Genomic DNA, 22,814 nt, shown 5'->3' on the forward strand with positions numbered 1-22,814 from the left:
ATGGAGATAACACCTAACTCATGGTGATGTGACATTGACCAGGGAAGATACATGTGTAAAATGCTCACAACATCCCTAATTTGAGGGATACTGTGCGGTTTGTTTGCATATAATAAAGGCTCAATACATAGCAACCATTAACACTTCCACAAGGCTTTATGTAAACCCTCTCTGGTAAACCCCATCGGGTAACCTCAGCTTACTTGGATTAAGACACAAAGCAACCTTTAAGGGATGTCAGCTCCCTAGGAAAAAGGACTTGAAAATAACATGAAATTGAGGATTAGTAAATATCCTGAATGACAGAATCAGAATCCAAAAGGTCTTCACAGAACAGCATGATGGGCCAAATTAAACCCAGGTAATTTGGCCCAAGGGGGACAGCCTCCCCTTTGGAGTTTCTAGTCTGAAGCTAACTTCTGCCACTTGGCAAGGAAAGGAGGTGTAGCGGTGGGCAGCGGGCTCAGGTGAAGCTTCAGTAGAAAAAAAAAGGAGTGATCTCGTCTTCCAAGTAAATCCAAAATTGATCAAATATTTAGTGAGAGAAGATGTGGCTTTTACCTAGGATGGCACACAACTGAGGAAAATATTAATTCCTGCTGCAAAAATATGATTTGGAATAAGCAAATCTGAGGTTCTGTTGGAGCCTTTGAGAATGAAAGAGGGTACCATTAATTATGCCAGGACAATAGGTAAAAACTAGGGCTACCCTGGGCACAATGGGATATATAATCACACTATTTATACACATGCTGAAAGCTCTACACATCTGAGTTGATGAAATGTTCAATGAATCAATAATTTGCTGATATTGCTTTAAAAATATTTGGAATTGCTAAGTGCTTATTATATGCCCTTTTCTGTCCTTTACATGTATTAACTCATTTAATACTCACAAAAAAATCCAAAAATATTATAAAATACTGCAAATTTGAAATATGCTTATATTACAGATGAGGAAACTGAGGCATAGAGAAGTAACTTGCCCTTGGTTACTCTTCAGCTTATCTGCAGGCTTATACTGACTAAACAGAGACTCCAGAGCCAGAGGCCCCTGGGCTGTGTATTTCATCACTATGAGACACAGCCCAGGGGCCTCTGGCTCTGGAGTCTCTGTGACACATCCTCATCGATCTAACCACTTCAGGCTGCATTACAATGCAGTGAAGTGCATTCTGCTAACCAAGAACAGGGTAGTTCTACTTGCCCCTGTTTCAGTTAGAACATAGCTAGGGACATTGTTTTTGATTCCAGGTTCCAATTTTTCATACAAACTAGGTTCACTGAACCATGTTCAGTGTGGCAAGGAAATGTGAGACTGTGATACATATGGATGAGTGGAAAGAAATGGAAATGCTTCGTTTAGGGAAGAAAAGACTTGATGGGGCATGAGAATGGCTCAACTATGTAGGTGGCATAGGGAAGAAAAGTGAGACATGTTCTATTCAGCAGCTTTCAAACTCTTTTGACCATTGAGATACAGTGCACATACAGAGTTAATTATATAATTAAATAAACATAAAATCAAGACAAAGGTTTCATGAAAACTTTACTACTTGTGATATTCTCTGATATTTTCTATTTTGTTCTACTCTCATTCTGTTCTATTAGTTCTTCTTCTCCTTTTATTTATTTATTATTATTTGTTTTTAGAGACAGAGTCTCTGTCACCCAGGCTGGAGTGCAGCAATGCAATCACAGCTTATTGCAACCTTGACCTCCTGGGCTCAAGCCGTCCTCCCACCTCAGCCTCCTGAGTAGTTGGGACAACAGGTACACATCACCATGCCAAGCTAATTTTTAAATTATTCTGTAGAGACCTGTGCTCGTTACGTTGCCGAGGCTGGTCTCAAACTCCTGGGCTCAAGCGACCCTCCTGACTCAGCCTTTTGAAGCACTGGGATCACAGGCATAAGGCACCACATCTGGCCTTTTTCTTCTCTTTTAATGATGGTCATAACCAATTAAAATTATTTCACAACCCTGAATTTCAGCCTGAAATTTAAAAAATACTGCTCTTTATGGTCCCCAAAAAAGAAACTAAAGAGCAGAGGATAGGCATTACAGGAGAGTATATTTTAGCTCAACATAAACAGTAACTAAATAACAGCCAGAGCTGTTCAAAATTGTAAGGGGTACTGCAGGACACAGAAGTTTCCTAAGAGTTGCAGGTGATGTAGGTATCCCATCATGGGCTGTGACTAGATTGGAAAGAATTTAAGTATTACTTAAATGGTTGAAATAAAGGAATCCTCGGGTTCTTTCCAAATCTGAGGTTCCATTATTCTAAATCATATTCTTGTAATAGTGATAACACTTTTTCTTCAACAATGTCCATTTTCCAAAAGACTTAGATATGTTCCAAGATACCAAAAGAGAGAAAAAAATAAAGTAGGTTAGTAGGTAGGAAGGAAAGAAGGGAGGGAGGGAGGGAGGATGGAAAGAAGGAAGGAAGGAAGGAAAGAAGAAAACAGAGAAAGAAAACCATACAGAATTGAAATGTTTCCTAAGTAAATTAAAGGGTTTTGCCTTCAAAATAAAGTCTAAAGCTCTACTTTTCCCATCCCAACCAAAATGTAAACTGGGTTCATCCAGAGTGCAAGATTCCTGAGTGCCCTGTGTAAGTAAAAGAAGAATAAGAGGCATCTGAAAATCACTCCAGGCTCTATGATTGGCTCTGATGGTTTCCTTTTGGATCATTCTGGATGATCAGATCAGAAGAGCTGAGACTGGCTCATAAATTGATGTGTAAAATAGCTTTCAGCAGGGTTTGATCAATTCCTTTTGACAGGTATACACATTGCAACAATCTTCAAAGGCAACTTCTGGGACAGCCTCCTAATTCCTTTTGAAGATACTGCCAAGAAAGAAAAGACAGAAAATATGAAGAGAAATCTAAATAAAGACAGAATGATTGAAAGGGGGGCATTAACACAAATCCTAAAGGATGCAATTGATAGATTAAAGATTAAAGATTCTATTAGACCACTATCCACCAACAACCATGCAACCTATCATTTCCGTGGGCTCACTACCAGTACACAATGCACTCCTGCCTCCAGGTATCTTATTTAATTCTCAAAGCCATCTTCATAACCAAATGCTAACTCCACTGGCAGAAGACCAGGGGTTATTCTCCGAGGAAAACTGATATTTCAGTAATGATCTCAGCAGAGCTTCCTAAAAGAGATAGAAAAGTCCAAACTGGGGCAAATGATCCACCAAGGCTGCCAAGAGTTCTCTGGATGCTTTCCACCAAACTCAGCTTCCTTCCAAGGTCTCAGAGTAAAAGGGTTGCATGGACTACAAGAGCCACAATCCAGTCACAGCTGGTTTTATTTGATACACAGGAAGATGGCTACACATGAATTAAGCAAACTTAAAAAAAACAAAAGGGTATCCTCAACTGTAAAGGGTATCCTTCTTCCTGACAATATCAGTGATACAGCATTTATCTTCAATTAATACTATAGGTACAAATGTTATCAATATATAATAGAAAGTCTTTGGAATTTACATACTCAGTAACAAGTGTTTTTTTAATGACATATAAAGTTAGAAGCTATTTGCTCAGACCATCTTGGCATCCTAGAAGTGTGAATCCTGACTCACTCCCATGGTGTTATAAACTGTGCTACAAATCCTCAAATCAGGGAAAGCGAGTCCTTTGTGGAAAGATGAGTCCAGGAAATAAACTGAAACCAGAGCTGAGTTTAGCAAGTGAGTGAAGACAAAGACTTGGAAACACAAGAAAAAGAATAGAGATTGACATAATTCAGGTAGGTTGGAATTCAAAGCATGCCTAGACCTTGGCAACAGAGACCAGATGGATTAAGACAAAGCCAAGACCAAGCCATGCAGGGTGAAGGAACACATACAAGCTCCAGGGGCCTGCCAGGTAGACACTTGCAAACCAATGCACCATGTCTAAAGACATAGCAAGTTCACACTTGGTTTAGGCAGGCATCTGGAAAAGAGCATGATCCCAAAGGGTAGGGCATGGCCACAAAAGGTAGAGAATGCCATCATAGCAAGACTTCTATTTCTAGCAATAGTGTGACACAAGTACACAGAAAAACTGAGTTGTTAAATAAAATATAACAAAGATTCTAAATGCACAGCTGAGCTCTCAAGGAAGTAAGAGGAATTTAGAACCAAAATCAGAAAAAGACATAAACATAGAACTGCTGCACTGGCACTGACATTTAAGTCACACAGAGGGCATTTGTTAATACTGGTAATCAAGAAGTTCAGGATTTCACAGACATATGGGATCAACAATGAAGCCTTGGGTTTGCTCAACATGATGAAGTAGAACAGAGCCCTTCCTTGCCTCCACAACCCCTAAAGGGCTACTCTCTAAGTGCAAAGAGATGACAAGGAATCTGTCTATCTCAGCCTACATGTTTGAGGAGAGAAAGAAAAAGGTTCCCCAAACCTGGGTTTCAAATTTATGCTACCTATACAGTTCAGGAACCCAAAGTTGAGACACTGATATTAAACTGGTCCAGGGCTGAAAACACACTGATAGTGCCTATAAAAATCAAAGGCAAATTTTCTCTAGAGCAATGGTTCTCAATCTTGACTGTGAGGTTTTAAAAACTCTGATGCTTCAGTCTCATACTCACAGTATCTGAGTTAACTGGTCTGGGGTTCAACCTGGCATCTTGATATTTAAAGGCTCAGTAGATGAATCTAATATGCAGGAAAATTAAAAAACACTGCTCTACACCAGGAAGAATAGCTAATGGATGCTGGGCTTAATACCTAGGTGATGGGATGATCTGTGCAGCAAACTACCATGGCACATGTTTACCTATGTAACAAACATGCACATCCTGCATACATACCCCAGAATTTAAAATAAAAGTTGAAGAAAAAAATGGAAACATTGCTCTAGAAAGACATGCCATGAATGTAAGCCACACAGGATCCCCACCAAGTATGACTTACTAAATAAAATTTTACCACACTCAAAAAGCAATCCAGGTAAGCAAGAGTAGGTAGAAATAACAAAAAGCAGAGTTAGACTCCCAAGAACTTTAGATAATAGAATTGTTTGTTATAGTCTATATTATAAAAACATTTAAATTAATTAAAGACAAAAATCCCTAAAGCATGTAGAAATGATAAACGTAAGCATTGGATTTTTAAAACCCCTTAAGTAGGTTAAATAGCAGATTAAAGACCTGCAGAAGGAAGTGGAGAACTAGATGATTGATCTGGAGAAATTACCTAGAATGCAGCACTGAAAAATGAATGATAATTTTCATAGGCACTGCAAAAGAGAAATGAAGAATCATGTAGAATAAATGAAAATGTTCAACATATACCTAATCTATGTTCCAAAAGATGGGGAAAGACAGAAATATTTTTATCTGTTGAGAACAGAGAAACATTTCTCTGTTGAGAAAATAAGACTCAGAAAATAATGACTATATTTTCTGAATTAATGAAAAATAAGAATCATGCAATTCGGGTTTTAAGCAGGATAAATCCATACCTAAACACATCATAGTGAAATTAAAATATCAAAGGTAAGGGCTGGGCACCGTGGCTCATGCTTGTAATCCCAGCACTTTGGGAGGCTGAGGCAGGAGGATCACCTGAGGTCAGGAGTTTGAGACCAGCCTGGCCAACATGGCGAAACCCCGTCTCTACTAAAAACACCAAAATTAGCCAGGCATGGTGGTGGATGCCTGTAATCCCAGCTACTCAGGAGGCTGAGGTAGGATAATCGCTTGAACCTGGGAGGCAGAGGTTGCAGTGAGCCAAGATCACGCCACTGCACTCCAGCCTGGGTGACAGAGCAAGGCTCTGTCTCAAAAAAAAAAAAAAAGAAAAAAAAATCAAAGGTAGGCAAAGTTTCTTAAATGTCACAAAGAAAAATTATCTATAATGAAACAACTAGACTGACAATGAATTTCTCAACAGCAACCACTTGGAGGATTTTCAGAGCTCACCATATGCCCTACTGAGTCTACAGCCATAATACTTCCTCTCAGCTTCCATATACTCTACCTAATTGGAAAACCAGATTGAACTGAGTTTAGCTCCATTTGGAAGAAATTAGGACAAGAGAAGCTGAAAATGGTGATAATTTAAATATCAAATTTCTTGGTAAGTATGGTATCTTTGGATATTTATTGGGCATTAGCTATCCAAATGAAGAAACTATAGAGTCCAATCCACTCTTCATTCCCTTTCTGTCAAATGGCAAGCTTAGAAGAAACTAGTCTTTCTAAATTGATATAGTAAATGCTTCCTTTCACTAACAATACCAAGTCTTGGCAAGGATGTGGAGCAACTGGAATGCTCATAAATTGCTAGTGGGAATGTACAATGGTAAATCACTTTGGAAAACAGTTTGGCAGTTCTTAGAAAGTTGAAATGTATTTATCATAAAACTTAGCAATTCCACTATTGGGTAGACATGCAAGAAAAATGGAACATATGTTCACACAAAGACTTAAACATGAATGTTCAGAGCAGCTTTTTTCATAATATCTGATATGGTAAGGCTTTGTGTCTCCACCCAAATCTCACCTTGAATTGTAATCCCCGTAATTTCTACATGTCAAGGGAGAGACCAGGTGGAGGCAACTGAATCATGGGGGCAGTTTTGCCCATGCTGTTCTCATGATAGTGGGTGAGTTCTCACAAGATCTGATGGTTTTATAAGGGGCTCTTCCCCCTTCACTCAGCACTTCTCCTTCCTGCCACCTTGTGAAGAAGGTACCTTGCTTTCCCTTCCTCTTCTGCCATAATCATAAGTTTCCTGAAGTCTCCCCAGCCATGCAGAACTGAGAGTCAATTAAACCTCTTTCCTTTATAAATTACCAGTCTTGGGTGGTTCTTACAGAAGTATGAAAATGGACTAATATGATAGCCCAACACTAGAAACAATTCAAATGTCCACCAACAGATGAATAAACAAATTGTAGTATATCCATACAATGGAATATTATTCAGCATTAAAAAGGAATAAACCAATTCAACATGTAAGGAGCTTGGAAGTTGCTACTCCATCCTAACATCAAGTAAAAACTGGAACAGACTGAAAAATCAACAACTCCTCTTAGAACCACTAGAAAAGTAGAGTTACAGGACAAACCACTGCCCCAAATATCAGAGAGACAGGCAGATACTGAGAATCACAACTTATCAGAACATAAACTCCCAGGCAAAAACCTCCACAGGAACAAGTGCTAGGATAGGAAAACCTGAACTGTAATTAATGGATTGCTAGAGGCTCAGTGGAGACAACCGTAAGTTTAAAACTCCAGAGAGACCCAGTCATATGGGGGCTTCCACACTTTTATGAGTTTTCCATCCAGGAGCTCTATCTCACAGCAAATATCAGAGAAAAATTCCCTTATGATTCCAGCAGGGGGACACAAAATAAAACCAATTTTGAAATGTGCCAGAGCATTCTGTTCTTAAGAAAGCCTGGCCTCAGAAGAAACTATTTTACCAGAGCCTATTGGGGTTTGATCAGAGCCTGATCAAGCTGGGGAAAGGGAAATAGCCAACCCCAGCTCCCTCTAGCTTTCCACATGGAAGAAAAGAAATACCCAATTTCAACCCCTTCTAAGTCATTCCTTCCCATGTAAAGTGTGGGAGCGGGAGTGGGGAGATGGAGAGAGACAGGGACAGAGAAATAGTGATGAAGTTCACAATTCAGGGGCAAAAGCCACCAAAAGACTGAGACCTACTCATAAGACCACAGAATGCTCCCTGATATGGATTGGCTGTGTCCCCACCCAAATCTCATCTTGAATTGTAGCTCCCATAATCCCTACATCGTAAGAGGGACCTGGTGAGAGGTACTTGAATCACAGGGGTAGTTACCCCCATGCTGCTGTTCTCATGACAGTGAGTGAGTTCTCATGAGATCTGATGATTTTATAAGGGGTTTTTCCCCCTTTTTCTCACCACTTCTCTCTTGCCTGCTGCCATGTAAGATGTGCCTTTGTTTCTCCTTCACCTTCTGCCATGATTGTGAGGCCTCCCCAGCCATGTGGAATTGTGAGTGCATTAAACCTCTTTTTATTTATAAATTACCCAGTCTCGGGTATTTCTTCACAGCAGTATGAAAATGAACTAATACACTTCCCCTTCTTCCTACACCTTACCACTACATTACTAAAGGCCTATTTACTGCAGTTCTTTTTACCCAGTACATCATGTGTACCTTTTAACAAGAAATTATAAGGCAAACTAAAAGACAAAAAACACAGTTTAAAGAGATGAAGAGACTGAACAAGCATATCTGAACAGAATCGCATATGGCAGAAACGCTAGAATTACCAGACCAGAAATTTAAAACAACTATGCTCCTAAGGACTATGGACTATGCTAAGGACTTTAATGGAAAAAGTAGATAGCATGCAAGAACAGGTATGCAATGTAAACAGAAACATGAAAATTCTAAGAGCAAAAAAGAAATAACAGAGATTACAAAAAAAAAATAGTGTAAGAGAAACAAAGAATGCCTTTGATGAACCCATTAGTAGACTGGACATGATGAAGAAAGAATCTCCAAGCTTGGGGACATAACAATAAAAATGTCCATGTAATCCCAGCACTTTGGGAGGCCGAGGCAGGTGGATCATGAGATCATGAGATCATGAGATCAAGACCATCCTGGCCAACATGGTGAAACCCCATCTCTACTAAAAATACAAAAAATTAGCCGGGCATGGTGGCACATGCCTGTAGTCCCAGCTACTTGGGAGACTGAGGCAGGAGAATCACTTGAACCCAGGAGGCGGAGGTTGCGGTGAGCCGAGATTGCACCACTGCCACTGCACTCCAGCCTGGCGACGGAGTGAGACTCCATCTCAAAAAAAAAAGAAAGTCCAATACCAAAAGCAAAAAAAAAAAACAGACTGAAAATAAAAACTCAGAACAGAACATCCAAAAGCTGGGGGACAACTACAAAGGGTGTAAACAGATGTAATGGAAATCCCAGGAGAGGAAAAAGAGAAAAGAGCAGAAGCAATATTTGAAGCAATAATGAGTGAAAATTTCCCCCAAATAAATGTTAGACACCAATCCACAGATCTAGGAAGCTCAGAGAACACCAAGCAGGATAAATGCAAAACAAAAAGAAAACAAACAAAAACTATGCTTAGGCATAGATATTCAAACTTCAAAAAATTAAACATAAAAAATCACAGCCAGGTGTGGTGGCTCATAGCTCATGCCTGTAATCTGAACACTTTGGGAGGCTGAGGTGGTAGAATTGCTTGAGGCCAGGAGTTCCAGACAAGCCTGGGCAATATAGAGAGACACTATCTCTTAAAAAATTAAATTAAATTAAATTAGAGAGGTGGAGCCAAGATGGCCGAATAGGAACAGCTCCGGTCTCCAGCTCCCAGCCCCAGCGACACAGAAGACGGGTGATTTCTGCATTTCTGCTTGAGGTACTGGTTTCATCTCACTAGGGAGTGCCTAACAGTGGGTTCAGGACAGTCGGTGAAGCGCACTGTGCGCGAGCCGAAGCAGGGCGAGGCATTGCCTCACTCGGGAAGCGCAAGGGGTCAGGGAGTTCCCTTTCCTAGTCAAAGAAAGGGAAAACAGACGGCACCTGGAATATCGGGTCAGTCCCGTCCTAATACTGCGCTTTTCCAACGGGCCTGGAAAACGGCACACTAGGAGATTGTGTCCCGCACCTGGCTCAGAGGGTCCTATGCCCACAGTCTTGCTGATTGCTAGCACAGCAGTCTGAGATCACGCTGCAAGGCGGCAACGAGGCTGGGGGAGGGGCGCCCGCCATTGCCCAGGCTTGCTTAGGTAAACAAAGCAGCCAGGAAGCTCGAACTGGGTGGAGCCCACCACAGCTCAAGGAGGCCCGCCTGCCTTTGTAGGCTCCACCTCTGGGGGCAGGGCACAGACAACCAAAAACTCAGCCAGAACCTCCACAGCCTTAAATGTCCCTGTCTGACTGACAGCTTTGAAGAGAGTAGTGGTTCTCCCAGCACGCAGCTGGAGATCTGAGAACGGACAGACTGCCTCCTAAAGTGGGCCCCTCACCCCTGAGCAGCCTAACTGGGAGGCACCCCCCCAGTAGGGACAGACTGACACCTCATTCAACCGGGTACTCCTCTGAGACAAAACTTTCAGAGGAACTATCAGACAGCTGAATTTGTGGTCTCACGAAAATCTGCTGTTCTGCAGCCACCGGTGCTGACACCCAGCCAAACAGGGTCTGGAGTGGACCTCTAGTAAACTCCAACAGACCTGCAGCTGAGGGTCTTGTCTGGTAGAAGGAAAATTAACAAACAGAAAGGACATCCACACCAAAAACCCATCTGTACATCACCATCATCGAAGACAAAAAGTAGACAAAACCACAAAGATGGGGAAAAAACAGACCAAAAAAACTGGAAACTCTAAAAAACAGAGCACCTCTCCTCCTCCAAAGGAACGCAGTTCCTCACCAGCAACGGAACAAAGCTGGATGGAGGATGACTTTGATGAGTTCAGAGAAGAAGGCTTCAGACGATCAAACTACTCTGAGCTACGAGAGGAAATTCAAAACAATAGCAAAGAAGTTAAAAACTTTGAAAAAAAATTAGAAGAATGGATAACTAGAATAACCAATGGAGAGAAGGGCTTAAAGGAGATGATGGAGCTGAAAGCCAAGTTTCGAGAACTACGCGAAGAATGCAGAAGCCTCAGTAGCAGATGCGATCAACTGGAAGAAAGGGTATCGCTGATAGAAGATGAAATGAATGAAATGAAGAGAGAAGGGAAGTTTAGAGAAAAAAGAATAAAAAGAAATGAACAAAGCCTCCAAGAAATTTGGGACTATGTGAAAAGACCAAACCTACGTCTGATTGGTGTACCTGAAAATGATGGGGAGAATGGAACCAAGTTGGAAAACACTCTGCAAGATATTATCCAGGAGAACTTCCCCAATCTAGCAAGGCAGGCCAGCATTCAGATTCAGGAAATACAGAGAACGCCACAAAGATACTCCTCGAGAAGGGCAACTCCAAGACACATAATTGTCAGATTCACCAAAGTGGAAATGAAGGAAAAAATGTTAAGGGCAGCCAGAGAGAAAGGTCGGGTTACCCACAAAGGGAAGCCCATCAGACTAACAGCTGATCTCTCAGCAGAAACTCTACAAGCCAGAAGAGAGTGGGGGCCGATATTCAACATTCTTAAAGAAAAGAATTGTCAACCCAGAATTTCCTATCCCGCCAAACTAAGCTTCATAAGTGAAGGAGAAATAAAATACTTTACAGACAAGCAAACGCTGAGTGATTTTGTCACCACCAGGCCTGCCCTAAAAGAGCTCCTGAAGGAAGCACTAAACATGGAAAGGAACAACCGGTACCAGCCCCTGCAAAAACATGCCAAATTGTAAAGACCATCGAGGCTAGGAAGAAACTATAGCAACTAACGAGCAAAATAACCAACTAACATCATAATGACAGGATCAGATTCACACATAACAATATTCACGTTAAATGTAAATGGGCTAAATGCTCCAATCAAAAGACACAGACTGGCAAACTGGATAAGGAGTCAGGACCCATCAGTGTGCTGTATTCAGGAAACCCATCTCACGTGCAGAGACACACATAGACTCAAAATAAAGGGATGGAGGAAGATCTATCAAGCAACTGGAAAACAAAAAAAGGCAGGGGTTGCAATCCTAGTCTCTGATAAAATAGACTTTAAACCAACAAAGATCAAAAGAGACAAAGAAGGCCATTACATAATGGTAAAGGGATCAATTCAACAAGAAGAGCTAACTATCCTAAATATATATGCACCCAACACAGGAGCACCCAGATTCATAAAGCAAGTCCTCAGTGACCTACAAAGGGACTTAAACTCCCACACAATAATAATGGGAGATTTTAACACCCCACTGTCAGCATTAGACAGATCAACGAGACAGAAAGTTAACAAGGATATCCAGGAATTGAACTCAGCTCTACATAAAGTGGACCTAATAGACATCTACAGAACTCTCCACCCCAAATCAACAGAATATACATTTTTTTCAGCACCACACCACACCTATTCCAAAATTGACCACATAGTTGGAAGTAAAGCTCTTCTCAGCAAATGTAAAAGAACAGAGATTATAACAAACTGTCTCTCAGACCACAGTGCAATCAAACTAGAACTCAGGATTAAGAAACTCAGTCAAAACCGCTCAACTACATGGAAACTGAACAACCTGCTCCTGAATGACTATTGGGTACATAATGAAATGAAGGCAGAAATAAAGATGTTCTTTGAAACCAACGAGAACAAAGACACAACATACCAGAATCTCTGGGACACGTTCAAAGCAGTGTGTAGAGGGAAATTTATAGCACTAAATGCCCACAAGAGAAAGCAGGAAAGATCCAAAATTGACACCCTAACATCACAATTAAAAGAACTAGAAAAGCAAGAGCAAACACATTCAAAAGCTAGCAGAAGGCTAGAAATAACTAAAATCAGAGCAGAACTGAAGGAAATAGAGACATAAAAAACCCTTCAAAAAATTAATGAATCCAGGAGCTGGTTTTTTGAAAAGATCAACAAAATTGATGGACCGCTAGCAAGACTAATAAAGAAGAAAAGAGAGAAGAATCAAATAGATGCAATAAAAAACGAAAAAGGGGATATCACCACCGATCCCACAGAAATACAATCTACCATCAGAGAATACTACAAACACCTCTATGCAAATAAACTAGAAAATCTGGAAGAAATGGATAAATTCCTCGACAAATACACCCTCCCAAGACTAAACCAGGAAGAAGTTGAATCTCTGAATAGACCAATAACAGGTTCTGAAATTGTGGCAATAATCAATAGCTTACCAACCAAAAAGAGTCCAGGACCTGATGGATTCACAGCTGAATTCTACCAGAGGTACAAGGAGGAACTGGTACCATTCCTTCTGAAACTATTCCAATCGATAGAAAAAGAGGGAATCCTCCCTAACACATTTTACGAAGCCAGCATCGTCCTGATACCAAAACCTGGCAGGGACATAACCAAAAAAGAGAATTTCAGACCAATATCCTTGATGAACATTGATGCAAAAATCCTCAATAAAATACTGGCAAACCGAATCCAGCAGCACATCAAAAAGCTTATCCACCATGATCAAGTGGGCTTCATCCCTGGGATGCAAGGCTGGTTCAACATACGCAAATCAATAAATGTAATCCAGCATATAAACAGAACCAAAGACAAAAACCACATGATTATCTCAATAGATGCAGAAAAGGCCTTTGACAAAATTCAACAACCCTTCATGCTAAAAACTCTCAATAAATTAGGTATTGATGGGACGTATCTCAAAATAATAAGAGCTATCTACGACAAACCCACAGCCAATATCATACTGAATGGGCAAAAACTGGAAGCATTCCCTCTGAAAACTGGCACAAGACAGGGATGCCCTCTCTCACCGCTACTATTCAACATAGTGCTGGAAGTTCTGGCCAGAGCAATCAGGCAGGAGAAGGAAATAAAGGGTATTCAATTAGGAAAAGAGGAAGTCAAATTGTCCCTGTTTGCAGATGACATGATTGTATATCTAGAAAACCCCATTGTCTCAGCCCAAAATCTCCTTAAGCTGATTAGCAACTTCAGCAATGTCTCAGGATACAAAATTAATGTACAAAAATCACAAGCATTCTTGTACACCAATAACAGACAAACAGAGAGCCAAATCATGAGTGAACTCCCATTCACAATTGCTTCAAAGAGAATAAAATACCTAGGAATCCAACTTACCAGGGATGTGAAGGACCTCTTCAAGGAGAACTACAAACCACTGCTCAATGAAATAAAAGAGGATACAAATAAATGGAAGAACATTCCATGCTCATGGGTTGGAAGAATCAATATCGTGAAAATGGCCATACTGCCCAAGCTAATTTATAGATTCAATGCCATCCCCATCAAGCTACCAATGACTTTCTTCACAGAATTGGAAAAAACTACTTTAAAGTTCATATGGAACCAAAAAAGAGCCCGCATCGCCAAGTCAATCCTAAGCCAAAAGAACAAAGCTGGAGGCATCACGCTACCTGACTTTAAACTATACTACAAGGCTACAGTAACCAAAACAGCATGGTACTGGTACCACAACAGAGACATAGATCAATGGAACAGAACAGAGCCCTCAGAAATGATGCCGCATAGCTACAACTATCTGATCTTTGACAAACCTGACAAAAACAAGAAATGGGGAAAGGATTCCCTATTTAATAAATGGTGCTGGGAAAACTGGCTAGCCATATGTAGAAAGCTGCAACTGGATCCCTTCCTTACACCTTATACAAAAATTAATTCAAGATGGATTAAAGACTTATATGTTAGACCTAAAACCATTAAAATCCTACAAGAAAACCTAGGCAATACCATTCAGGACATAGGCGTGGGCAAGGACTTCATGTCTAAAACACCAAAAGCAATGGCAACAAAAGCCAAAATCGACAAATGGGATCTCATTAAACTAAAGAGCTTCTGCACAGCAAAAGAAACTATCATCAGAGTGAACAGGCAACCTACACAATGGGAGAAAATTTTTGCAACCTACTCATCTGACAAAGGGCTAATATCCAGAATCTACAATGAACTCAAACAAATTTACAAGAAAAAAACAAACAACCCCATCAAAAAGTGGTCAGAGGACATGAACAGACACTTCTCAAAAGAAGACATTTATGCAGCCAAAAAACACATGAAGAAATGCTCATCATCACTGGCCATCAGAGAAATGCAAATCAAAACCACAGTGAGATACCATCTCACACCAGTTAAAATGGCCATCATTAAAAAATCAGGAAACAACAGGTGCTGGAGAGGATGTGGAGAAATAGGAACACTTTTACACTGTTGGTGGGACTGTAAACTAGTTCAACCATTGTGGAAGTCAGTGTGGCGATTCCTCAGGGATCTCGAACTAGAAATACCATTTGACCCAGCCATCCCATTACTGGGTATATACCCAAAGGACTATAAATCATGCTGCTATAAAGACACATGCACACGTATGTTTATTGCGGCACTATTCACAATAGCAAAGAGTTGGAACCAACCCAAATGTCCAACAACGATAGACTGGATTAAGAAAATGTGGCACATATACACCATGGAATACTATGCAGCCATAAAAAATGATGAGTTCGTGTCCTTTGTAGGGACATGGATGAAACTGGAAAACATCATTCTCAGTAAACTATCGCAAGGACAAAAAACCAAACACCGCATGTTCTCACTCATAGGTGGGAATTGAACAATGAGAACTCATGGACACAGGAAGGGGAACTTCATGCTCCGGGGACTGTTGTGGGGTGGGGGGAGGGGGGAGGGACAGCATTAGGAGATACACCTAAGGCTAAATGACGAATTAATGGGTGCAGGAAAACAACATGGCACATGGATACATATGTAACAAACCTGCACATTGTGCACATGTACCCTAAAACCCTAAAGTATAATAAAAAAAAAAAAAAAAAAAAAATTAAATTAAATTAAATTAAATTAAAAATAAATCATTAAACACCTTATGAACACAGAAGTAAAGAAAAAAATTACACCTCATTTCTCAAAAACAATGCAAGCAAGAAGAGAGTGGAAGAAAATATTTAAAGTGTTGACAGAAAAAAACTCATCAACCTAGAATTCCACACCCTGTGAAATTAACGTTCAGAAATGAAAGAGAAATAAAGACTTTCTCAGACAAGCAAAAATTGAGAGAATTTGTTGTCAGTAAGCCTGACCTGCAAGTAATATTTTTAAAAGTTCTTCAGAGAGAATGGAAATGATATAGCTCAGAAACTTGGATTTATATAAAGAAAGGAAGAGCATTTGAGAATGAATACGTGAGAGTAAAATAAAAACTTTTATTTTTATTCATAATTGATCTAACAGATGACTGTTTAAAAGGATATTAGCAACAATGCATTTAATTACACATACACACACATATATATAAGCATGTAAGTAAAATAAATCACAGCAATGATACAAAAGATGGGAGAGTAGAAATATCTTGTTATTATATAGTACTTGTACTACTTGAAGCCGTATAATGTTATTTGAAAGTGTACTTGGATTAGTTATAAATGAATATTGCAAACTCTAAGACAATCACTGAAAAATGTTTAAAAAGAAGTAGAAGTGATGTGCTAAGAAAGGAGAGAAAAATACAATCATACAGATTGCTCAATAAAAAAATATAAAAGGTAGAAAAAGTGTGGAAGACAAAAATAGAAACAAAGAACAAGTGCAACAAATAAAAAACAGTATTAAATAAGGTAGATATTAATCCAAATACCAATAATTTCTTTAAACATCAATGATCTGGCTGGGCGCGATGGCTCACACCTATAATCCCAGCACTTTGGGAGGCCAAGGCGGGCAGATCACCTGAGGTCGGAAGTTCGAGACACACCTGACCACCATGGAGAAACCCCGTCTCTACTAAAAGTACAAAAAATTAGCCAAGCATGGTGGCACATGCCTGTAACCCCAGCTACTCAGGAGGCTGAGGCTAGAGAATCGCTTGAACCCAGGAGGCAGAGGTTGCAGTGAGCCGAGATCATGCCATTGCACTCCAGCCTAGGCAACGAGAGCGAAACTCCATCTCAAAAAAAAATAAATAAAAAATAAGTCAATGCTCTAAATACATCAATGAAAAGACAGATTGTCAGAATGATCTAAAAAAACAAAACCTGGCTATATGTTGTTTAAAAGAAACCCACTTTAAATATAAAGGCACATACAGATTGAAAGAGATAAAGAAAGATATACCACGCTAATACTAATCGAAAGAAAGCAGAAGAGTAGCTACATTAATTTCAGAGCAAACTTCAGAGCAAAGATAGTTGTCAAGAATAAAGAGAAGCATTACCAAATGGTTAAGGGAGTAATACTCCAAGAAAACATACCAATGCTTAATGTGTGTGTGCCTAACAACAGAGTATCAAAATATGTGAAGCAAAAATAGATAGAACTTCAAGGAAAAAGATTAATCCAGTATTAAAATTGAAAACATTAACACTCCTCAATCAGAATGGGCGATACAGCCTGCAGAAAATCAGTAAGGAAATAGCTGAACTCAATAGCACCATCAATCAACTGGATATAATTGATATTTATAAATTACTTCATTCAACACCAGTAGAATATACATTCTTCTCAAGCTCACAGGAAACACTCACCAAATTGGCCATATTCTGGACCCTAAAACATACCTTCACAGATGTAAATGAATAGAAATCATACAATGTCTGCTTTCAGACCACAGTGGAGTTACAACTAGAAATCAAAAACAGAAAGATAGCTGGAAAATTCCTGCCAGGCGTGGTGGCTCACACCTGTAATCCCAGCACTTTGTAAGGCTGAAATCAGGTGGATGGCCTGCATTCAGGAGTCCAAGACCAGCCTGGGAAACATGGTGAAATCCCATCTCAATTTTTTAAAAAAGAAAAAAGAAAGACAGCTGGAAAATTCCAAAATACTTGGACATTCAACAACAAATTTCTAAATAACACATGGGTCAAAGAATAAATTGCAAGAAATTTAAAACTATTTTGAACTCAATGAAAATACAATGTTTCAAAATTTGGGGGATGCAGCAAAAGCAATAATTAGATGGAAATATATATAAAATGCATACATTAGAAAAAAAGAAAGACCTAGGCCCAGGTGCGGTGGCTCATGCCTGTAATCCCAGCACTTTGGGAGGCCGAGGCGGGTGGATCACCTGAGGTCGGGAGTTCGAGACCAGCCTGACCAACATGGAGAAACCCTGTCTCTACTAAAAATACAAAATTAGCTGAGTGTGGTGGTGCATGCCTATAATCCCAGCTACTCTGGAGGCTGAGGCAGGAGAATCACTTGAACCCAGGAGGCAGAGGTTGCAGTGAGCCAAGATCACGCCATTGCACTCCAGCCTGGGCAAAAAGAGTGAAACTCCATCTCAAAAAAAAAAAAAAAAAAAAAAGAGAAAAAGAAGACCTTAAGTCAATCATCTAAGCTTTCACTCTAGGAAACTAGAAAAAGTACAGCAAATTAAATTCAAAGTAGGCAAAAAAAATGAAATAATAAAAACCAGTGCAGAAATCAATAAAATTAAAAATAGAAAACCAATGGAGAAAACCATTAAACCGAAAGCTGATAGGTTTTCTTTAGAGATCAATAAAATCAATAAGCCTCAAGCCAGGTTAACTAAGAAAAAACAGAAGGACACAAATTACTAATATCAGAAATGAAAGAGGGGACACATCATCACTACGGATCTCACAGACATTAAAAGGATAATCAAGGAGCATGATGAACAATCTATGCTCACCTATTTGACAACCTAGATGAAATGGACGAACTCCTTGAAAGACACAATCTTCCAAAGCTTACATAAGATAAATAGGCAGTCTTAATGGGCCTATATCTATCAAAGAAATTCAATCAACAATTAACAACGTTCCAAAACATACAGCACCAGGCATGGTATTCAGATAGGTTCACTGAATTCTACCAAAAATTTAAGGAAAATATTACACAATTATCTATGTCTTTCAGAAGAGAGAAGCAAGTGAAGGACTTACTAACTCATTTTATGAGACCAGCATTACTCTAATACCAAAACCAGACAAAGACATTACAAGAAAACTACAGACCAATATCTCTCATGAACATAAATGTAAAAATTCTCAACGAAAGTATTAGCAAATTGAATTCAAGAATATATAAAAAGAATTACACATCACAACCAAGTGGGATTTGTCCCACCTATGCAAAGCTGATTCAACATTTGAAAATCAATTAATGTAATCCATCACATTAACAGGCTAAAGAGGAAAAATCCTGTGATTTTTCCACATATCAATGAATATGGAAAAGGCATTTAACAAAATCTAACACCCATTAATGATTTTAAAAACAAAAACTCTCTGCAAACTAGGAATAGACAGGAACTTTCTCACCTTGATTTTTAAAAAATCTACAACTAACATCATACTTAATGGTAAAAAAACAATAAAGCTTTCCCACTAAGATCAGGAACAAGGCAAGGATGTCCCCTCCTACCACTGCTTTTCAACATTATACTGGAAATCCTAGCTAACACAATAAGATTAGGAAAAAAAAGTATACAGGTTGGAAAGGAGGAAATAAAACTGTCTTTGTTTGCAGATGACATGATCAGCTATGTAGAAAATCCAAAAAGAACTGACCAAAAAACTCCTGGAACTATAATAAGCAGTTACAGCAAGGTTACAAGATACAAAGTTAACATTTTTTTCTTGTCCTTAGCTTTATCACTGTCTCACTTTTGAAATATGATTTTTCCCATTTATCTTAAGACTAGTTCATAAAGTTGAAATTATTTTCTTTTGCTTAAAAAGTAGGATGTGATAGCAGGATTATAGCATTTAAAAAAAAAAAAAGAGTATGCCTTCTGGAGTTAGAGTGCTCTGGGTTCAAATCCCAGCTCTGCCAGTTACTAGCTGTATAATCTTGAGCAACCAACTCTGAGCCCAAGTTCCTCTATTTGTCAAATAAAAATTATAATAATTCTAAACTAGTAGAAATATGATGCATGTAAAATTGTTGCCACAGAGTATGCATTCAGTAAATGACATGATCCTATATGAAGAAAACCATAAAGAACACAAAACAAATTAAGTTGCAGGATACAAAAATCAACACGGAAAACACAGTTGCATCTCTTTACACCAATAATAATCTATCTGAAAAGGAAATCAAGAAAAATTCCCATTTATAAAAAGAATAAAATAATTAGGAATAAATGTAAGCAACGATTTGAAAGATCTATACACTGAAAACTGTAAAACATCGATTAAAAAACTGAACAAGACACAAATAAATGGAAAGATGTCTCATATTCATGGATTGGAAGAATTAATATTGTTAAAATGATCATATGACCTAAAGTGTTATACGGATTTAACAGAATCCCCTATCAAAATTCCAAGGAAATTTTTCACAGAAATAAAAAGAATTCTAAAATTCATATGGAACCACAAAAGACCCCAATAAGCAAAGCAATCTTTTTTTTTTTTTTTGAGTCGATTCTGTGAACTTAGTTAAGAGTCTGCCTAAGTTCACTAATTTAGTTTTGTGGGGAAAGAATGTAAAGCAAACATTAGCTAGTTTGGCTAGAGCATAATAATTAGATTTTCTGGTTTTCAAAAACCTTAAAAAGAAAGTTTGATGTGCTATTTTCACAATTAGTTTAACTAATTACCAAAAAATAGGTTTATGTTCTATATGTCTTTTTTGTTCTTCTTTCTATAATATCATTTTATTAACTTTTACAAAAGTATTAGTGTAGGATGTGTTAAAACATTAGACAAATTAAATTTAACAGAGTTTAACTGAGCAAGGAACAACTGGCAAATCGGGCAGCTCCCCAAACCAGAATAGGTTCAGAGCATCTCCAGCACTGCTGCATGGTCAGAGAGGATTTGTGGACAAAAAAGGAAAGTGATATAAGGAAAATGGAAGTGAGGTACAGAAACAGCTGGATTTGTTACAGCTTGGCATTTCCCTGATTTGAACATGGTTTGAACAGTTGGCTGCCTTTGGCCAAAACTTGGTGATTGGTACAAGAGTAGGTTACAGTCTATTTACATTCCAGTTAGGTTACAGTTTGCTGAGTACGAAGAAACCTTAGGCAGAACTTAAAATATGTAAGGACAGCTTTAGGCTCAACTTAATTTAACAATTCCCCACCTTTTGGTCAACCTCTCAATTTTGACACTGACCAAAACTTTAGGCATTGAGGTCACTCTGTTACCATCATAAATGTACTTATTTGGTCTCAGATCCCACTGGGAAAGAGCAGAACAGTTGTTTTTTAAGGTGGGAACATGGATTTCGGGTTACTTTTTTGTAAGAGTTAGAGACCCAAGGAGACCTCCTTGTGCTGGAATCTCCTGTTTTCATGAGAAAGAAAGAAAAAAAAAGGAAAAGAAAAAAACCTGCTCTGCTTTAGGGTCTATCTGCTTCCTTAAAATTTTAGTTTATGTCACATTTAGCATGAGTGACTCCATCTTGGTTTGGTCTGGTCGGCTGGGGCCTAGTGTACAAGCTCAGCCCAAAACAATGGCCTCCCATCACTGTGTTTAAGATATGGTTTGGAAATGTCAATTGGTCCTTTCCCACAAAGAGTTGGAAGCCTTCTTTAGAGCATCTAAATAGTCTCTGGAAGTAAAGATGGTGCCTTTACCCTACACTTTTCCTCAACTTAAGTTTTAGGAGTCATTTTAAATTCTAAACATTTGCTGCTGTTTCCCCTAGGATAATGAGGAAAATCAACATGGAGGAATTCTAAGAGAAAGTCTGAGGTGTTAGCAAATTAAAGGTGGCCCTACAGAAAGCTCTCTGCTGTTAAGACTGTGCTGCCACCTTGTGGCCATCCTGTTTATGACCCCGAGCTCGAAGATCCATCCTCTGCTTTTTTGTCTCCTTTTGGTCTCAACTCCAGTGCTTTTCTTATCTCATCTTTCCCACCTAACTCCTTAGTGAGCTCCATGAAATCTACTTAATCTTCTGATCTTTACTTGAAGCTTGCTTTCTAAATTCAGTTCCTTTTATCACGTACTTTGTTACTGCTACATGAATTTGAGCATTATTGTTCAGTGTCAACCAAACTGCTACTAAAATAATGAATTATATAATTACTTGGGTACAGTAGGTTCAAATAAAACTTTAACATCTTACCAATAACATAAATATTTTACTTCCTGCCACCCAAAGAGAAAGTTGCCTTATAAGCAGTAACTAGCAACACACAAGCCATCTTGGATATACCCCAAACTGGGTTGTCAGAACATAGATTAATAATTTTTGGAGTGCCAAACTGAGTAAATGTCTCTTAAAAATTTAGATCATTGTAGGGGAGTTTGGTCTTTGTAAATCTTCTTCATTATAATCTCATAATATCTTTATATAAATAATATACATCATAATTCATCTGAATGAAGATGAAACACGGCAGATTCACAAAGGAACACAGAAGAGAAAAGAAAGGAGTCTCTTGGGGAAGCTAGACATTTCTTCCAAGCATCTCCTTTCCAATACATGTCAATTTCGCTGTGAACAGGAACCATGGTAAAGGCCTTTCATTTCCTCATGATGAAGTTTAGTCCTGAAAGTCATGCTGTGCAACCTAAATGGAATGTTCCCAACTTAACATTCCTTGGAGTCTTCCTACATCTAACAGACAACTACCTTTAAAGAATAATGACTAATTGGGGTTGCCTATCCCTAAAATCACCCTAAAATGCAATTGGTAAATGTGCTAGTGGACAAAGGCTCATTTTTCCTGTTTCTTTAGGCTCAACCTTCCATAGGTGTATCATTTGCTGAGCATCTAATCCACCATGGAAGGTGCACAGTGCACATGGGATGCTGGTGCAGATTTGGGGACTATATTTTTTGTCTTTTCTTCCCCTCACTGGAACCTATCAGACAGCTAATACTTTCTTACAGAACTGAGCAGGCCCTCAGAACTTGTTTCTTCAGCTAGTGGGAGAAAAACCCCAACACGTTCTCTTAAACAGTCAGCTATTATCCTTTTACCCTGCTTTTGATAAGTAATATTTTTAAAGTAATGTTTGCAATAGATTGTCATTTATTAGGATTAAATAAAAGATGAGCTATGAGGATTGACTTTCAGTTCCATATTTACAAGTTCATTCAGTTAGAAGATGCAAGCAATGAGAACAAAGGGAAGACCCATGGCAAACGGTGGGGAAGGGACAGGATGCAGCAGTGACCATGTGCCAGAGCAAGCGCCAAGGAAGATG

The 22,814-nt window shown here is 38.9% G+C and overlaps 1 protein-coding gene across 2 annotated transcripts in view; it reads right to left on the minus strand.

Annotated features, from left to right (window-relative positions):
- The window catches only part of RGL1 (ral guanine nucleotide dissociation stimulator like 1), a 289,859-nt gene that overhangs the window by 248,549 nt on the left and 18,496 nt on the right, over positions 1-22,814 (minus strand). The window lies entirely within an intron of this gene.

Source organism: Symphalangus syndactylus, chromosome 19 (assembly GCF_028878055.3).
Source record: "Symphalangus syndactylus isolate Jambi chromosome 19, NHGRI_mSymSyn1-v2.1_pri, whole genome shotgun sequence".
Classification (NCBI taxonomy): Eukaryota; Metazoa; Chordata; class Mammalia; order Primates; family Hylobatidae; genus Symphalangus; species Symphalangus syndactylus.